At 41.1% G+C, this 5,956-nt stretch overlaps 1 pseudogene; it reads left to right on the forward strand.

Moving 5' to 3' along the window:
* The first annotated feature begins 997 nt into the window (after window positions 1–997).
* LOC149456883 (U2 spliceosomal RNA) lies at window positions 998–1,118 on the forward strand (annotated as a pseudogene).
* The last annotated feature ends 4,838 nt before the right edge of the window (window positions 1,119–5,956 follow it).

Genomic DNA, 5,956 nt, shown 5'->3' on the forward strand with positions numbered 1-5,956 from the left:
CTATTGCCCATAGACCTGTTGTAAAATGATGTGTGACTCATTTGCATTGCATATTGTTTGCTTAAAATGCATTTTCCATGCCACTGTTACCACCCAGAAACTGATTTAAGAAATTAGGCTGCATAGCAAAGAGATTAGAGGAGAGAGACATCAAGATGTTAATCAAGACACCTAATTTGTCAAGTCTTTTCAATCAGTAATGGACTGAGAATGTGGCCTCCTGGGAAAATCGAGATGAATAGAGTCCGATTTATCCGTAAACTGACGTATTTGCATATTATTTAATGTATTGCTTTGTAATCCCTCTGTATGTACTGCATTTGTTCTCCTCATGTAAACAATAGGAATTCTAATTGAATCTAGGGAGGCAAGAAAGGCAGTCAAATGCTCTACAAAACCATTGGAATGGAGGTCTGGAAAGTGGTTATGAAATTAAATAGGGCTAATTGTCTTTGTAAAACAGTTTTGTGGCTTTATGGGTCTATTATACCCACTTGGTAAACCTCCTGCAATTCCTCACAGTTAAATAAGATGAAGCTAACAGTCATGCAAGCGACAAATGAGCTTAGCAGAAGTATTCTCCAGCTCTGTAAACCTTAGAGTAGGAAAACTAAATTTTAATTAAGTGATATTCTGCTAAGCTATTTTAACTTAGCCATGTACGATTTTTATGTTTCCTGACTAAGCAATGCTCAAATTATAACTCAGAGTTCCACTTAAAGTGAACCGTGCTTTGCTAATGTAGAGCAAAACAATAGATTTTACTTTAAAGAGGACCTGTACTGTGGAAGAAAGTCACAAGAAAGGCAAGCAAAGAGCAACAGACTATTCATCAACATTGCTTGTAGTCTTCCAGCAATTAATATTTTCTTCATTACCTACTGACCATGCATTGTTCAACACTATGTCTCTTCCATCTTGGTAGAAGCAGGGCTTCTTTCTCATACCAGAATTGGTCCCCTGAAGACTGGTGATCTGGTGTTTGGGAGAAGGAACAGTAGCTTCTCGGCCTTTTGGCTAAGATCAAGTGTAGTATCTGTTCTTATCAGTGTCCAGTAGGGGTGCTCCGCTGTCATTCTTGCTTTTAGGTGAGGATGGCTTGCTGTATAGTACCCCTGCTGGTATGATGGGGGCTCTGAAGGTTAGTACCGAAGAGAAACCGAGGCTCCTACAGGCTGTAATTCAGAGTAATTCCCCCGGGAAAACCAGAGGGGCTCAGTTCCTCCTGATTTGAATGAGTCTACCTTGTCTGGCCAGGGAGGCAGAGAGTCCGCGGAGCAGTGCCCCCCGAGAGTGGTCACCTCAGGGGTGCTCTTAGTAACACATGGGGGTGGAAACCCAAGTATGAAAAGTGCACATGGTCACTGTTCCAAGCACTTTTTCTGCACTGCGCCTTTTAGGGCTAGGTCTTTTGGCTAAGTCCAGGTCATTTTTTTGCTACAGGCCTCAGGACCTAGCCAGTGCACAATTGCACAGCCACTTATTTATTTATTTTTTCTCCAACTGTTTTGTCACTTTTCACTTATGTGTGTGTTTTTTTCTCACTAGGAGTGTGGGCCCTGCCCTGAAGTCTAGGGAAAGATGCGTGGCCATTAGGTTCCTTCCTACCCTGTTCCTGGGGGTGTCTTTCTTTGGGAGAGCTCCCTGACCTAGTACTTGGTGGTCGGCTTCGGCTAGCCACAAGGAAAGGGGTCCGCCAGGCCTTCTGTCTAGGTGGACCATGTGAAAACCTTTGTCCCTGTCAGGAGCCTTGTGCCCCAGGGGATCAGGGTAGAGGTCCTACCCCTTCAGGGGGTGGACTAAAGCACACCTCTAAGTGCACTTTTTGTGTTTGTATTTTGCACTTGCACATTTTTTGTTCACTTAATGGTTTTTGTTTTTTGCACCTCCGCGGGCTTAGAGAATAAAAAACAGTAGTGACAGCTTCAAAACATACTGGTGATCTGGTATTTAGAAGAGGAAATGGTAGTGGCCTTTTCAAAGATTACTCCAAATCACTTGAGAGTAGCAGTCACAGGCAGCAGTGCCTTAGATTTGCACCGCAGATATACAGGATAGGAGTGTCAGGAAACTATCAGTTGTGCAAATGCACCAGCATGCAGATGAGGAACCGGCATGTACCCACAGGTCGGCACATTTGCATGCACTGGCGCACAGCTGCCCATGCCCAATCCCAGGAATGGCATCATGCTCCTAAAGGAAAGACTAATGCCTGGTAATCACTGGAAGATCTTCAGCTCCTCGTGACCTGTGTTCCTGCTTTCCTGTTCCTGTGATCTGACCCTCTATTGATGATGCGGCCAGCTCTAGACCACACTCTCTGATTTTTTTATTCCAACCTTGGCTTGTCTCTGGCCATGTTCTGTCACATTTCTGATCCTGACTTCTGTCTATTGCTTGACCATGCTTCCTCTCGCTCCTCTGTGTATGACCTTGGCCTAGCTACTGTCCTTGTTCCTGCTTTCCACCTGTGCTGACCCTGCCTCGCTTTCTGAACACCTCTCTGATTCTAAAGGGTACCTGCACTTGCCTCTGACAGGACTTCTTCACAGTATCCATGCTGTGCATCCGAGGTCCATTCCCTGGATGCTACACTGTGCCACTTCAGCCTAACCACAATTTGTCCTGGTGTGTCTCCATCACTGCTGGCTACAGCCCAGATAATGCTTCTACCTTATACCTGTCTACTGGTCTAGCACCCCTGCTACTTTCTGCCTTGCTTCTCTGTCTCTGCAGTCAGGGGTGCTTGGTCAAGAGCCACAAGGAGAGCCCTCTTCTCACTTTGGACACCAAACAAGGTACATGACAAGGAGTGAGACTGGCACCTAGGCACAGTCAGATATTTGGAAGTGCACTGCTATTTTCAGGTATTCAAGGCAATGTGTATATTTTTTCAGGGCACTGCTTACCTACATGGAATAAAATATATATTAAATATATTTTTAAAATGTTCTTCCCAAATATATTGACATATATATATTTGAAATACTACAAATTTGGCCATATTCAATATATATATATATATATATATATATATATATATATATATATATATATATATATACTGCATGTTGAAATGCATTTTTTATATATTACAAAATATATGAAAAATATTTTTTTTAAATATATTTTTTTAATCTATTCTTCAGATTTTATTGAAAAATGTCTATTTTAACATGTATTTTTTATTTTTACATACAGTATATTTGTAAATACATTCCAAAAATGTAGATTGACTGTATTTTTAAAGACATACAGCATATTTGAAATTGTATCTTTAAAAATATTTTTCATATATTTTGTAATAAAAATGCATTTCAACATACAGTATGTGTGTATATATATATATATATATATATATATATTTATTTATTTTTATTGAAATATATTGAATACGGCCAAAATTGTAATATTTCAAATATATTTCAATATATTTGGGAAGAATATTTTTCAAATATATTTAAAATATATTTTTCTAAGATGTGGGGAGGGCCAATCAGGGAGCAGGAGAGCTAGCCAAGCACTCTCATAGACTGCAATGGGATCATGGGAGATGTAGTCCAAAAAACTGCATCTCTATTATGCAGGAATTGACTTTCTGAGCTACAAATCTAGATAGACTCTGAGGTGCAGAAGTAGAAGAACATTGGGCTGCTGCAATGCACACTGAGACACATAGTCCCTTGGAGAGGCTGCTGCACTCAGAAGGATATCTGCAGAACTACAGATTCCAATAGACTGAGAGACACCAGGAGGAGGAGAGTGGATCTTTTTACTGTACTGTACGGAAACATGTGTGGCTTTTGCGCCTAGGATCCTGAGGAGTAAGGACCTCTGCCAATCCAATTTTCTCACCTAAGTCAGTTAGAGAGGGGAACTTGGGACTAGACCAGGGAAGGAAGCGGATGTCCAGGCTAGAGTGTTGAGACCACAGGCACTCTCTTTCCAGTGTGGACGGAGCAGCAGCATCATTGGCCACACTTGTTGCTTGCCCTTTTCATTATTATTAAACTTTGTTCAAGTTATTCCAGACGGAGTTCTTCAAGTTCATACCTTCTTAAATGTATTACCGCAATTGTTATATTGTTGATATATTATGATATACAGTATACTCACTAGCCACTTTATTAGGTATACCTGTTCAATTGCTTGGTAACAGAAATTGCTAATCAGCTAATCACATGGCAGCAACTCAATACATTTAAGCATCTAGATGTAGTGAAGATGACTTGCTGGAGTTCAAACCAAGAATCAGAATGGAGTAGAAAGGGGATTTTATATGACTTTTCATGTGACATGGTTGTTGGTGCCAGATGGGCTGATCTGAGTATTTCAAAAACTGCTGATCTACTTGGATTTTCACGCACAACCATCTCTAGGGTTTACAGAGAATGGTCTGAAAAAGAGAAAATATCCAGTGAGCATCAGTTGTGTGGAAGAAAATACCTTGTTGATGTCAGAGGTCAGAGGAGAATGGGCAGACTGGTTTGAGAGGATAGAAAGGCAACAGTAACTCAAATAACCACTCGTTACAACCAAGGTATGCAGAATACTATCTCTGAATGCACAACACGTCAAACCTTGAAGCAGATGGGCTACAGCAGCAGAATACCACATCGGATGCCACTCCTGTCAGCTAAGAACAGGAAACAGAGGCTCCAACTCACACAGGCTCACAAACATTGGACAATAAAAGATTGGAAAAATGTGTCCTGGTCTGTTGGTAGGGTCATAATTTGTTGTAAACAACATGAAAGCATGAATCCATCCTGCCTTGTATCAACAGTTCAGGCTGGTGGTGGTGTAATGGTGTGGGGGATATTTTCTTGGCACCAGCAAGGTGTACCTAATACAATGGCTGGTGAGTGTATATTAAGTTTGTTTTATAAATTGGTCTGGTGCTTGCATTCTTCCAAATAGAATTATAAGTGGGTACTAATGTCAGTGATTTCCCTGTGAAATTGTGTATCTGTGTACTCAGCCTGATGTGTAGGAGGGGCTGAGGTCTTTGAGAAGGCTGAGGCAGAAAAAGGAGGACCCATCTTTACCAGCTGCTCCTTCGAGGGGTTTGCACTAGAGTTACATGGAGGGGAAATGTGATAGTTGAGGTTGCAAGGAAGGTTAGGCCGGGGATCACAAGGAGGATTAATGTGAAGGTTAGTGTGAGGGTTAATCTTAGGGTTAGTACAAATGCAAAGAAATATCTTCAGCACATCATAGATCTTCAAAATAAAGTTCAAATATTTATTAAAGCGATCACATCACAGTGGTGAAAGTGCAAAGTTTTGCAGACTTGCTGGACCTCTTCATCAGGGGGTGAAGAGGTCTTGTGAGAATCCAAAATGTTGCACTTTCACCACTGTGATGTAATTGCTTTAATACATATTTTGAAGATCCATGGTGTGCTGGCAATAAATGTTTGTATTTATGCTGACATTGATATACAGTTGATACTCACTGCAGCACCCATTTACTCCAGGCCATTTCAGAAACGTAAAGGGCAGGAATATTTTTCCTAGTCTTAGGGTTAGTGTTACAGGGAGAATTAGTGTTAGGGTTACAGGGAAAGTTACGGTTTGGGTTACAATAAGGGCTTGCATTATGGAAGGGCTTAGTAAGTGGGGGCATTAGAGTAAGGAATTTCTTTGTGCTGAGATCTCCATACTAAAAATGACCAGTGTTCTGTTGGCTCCAATCGAAGCATTAATAGTGTGATCTCTGTAACTTACAGTTGTGATGAGATAGCGATAACTTCAACCTCTGATGGATACCACAGTCAGCGACTCAATGAGAATGACATCTTGTAGATCTTGTGAAGTTTATTCCATAAACTGAGAGAATCTTACAACAATGAAATTCCATAGGTCAAAAGAACATGCTGTTTCCTGCTCCATGCCATGAGGCTTACTGCAATGCATCTCTGGGAAAGGGGGAGGGCTATCTATGCAACATTAGC

Source organism: Staurois parvus, unplaced genomic scaffold (assembly GCF_062004578.1).
Source record: "Staurois parvus isolate SC_StPar_1 unplaced genomic scaffold, SC_StPar_1.0 ptg000346l, whole genome shotgun sequence".
Lineage (NCBI taxonomy): Eukaryota > Metazoa > Chordata > Amphibia > Anura > Ranidae > Staurois > Staurois parvus.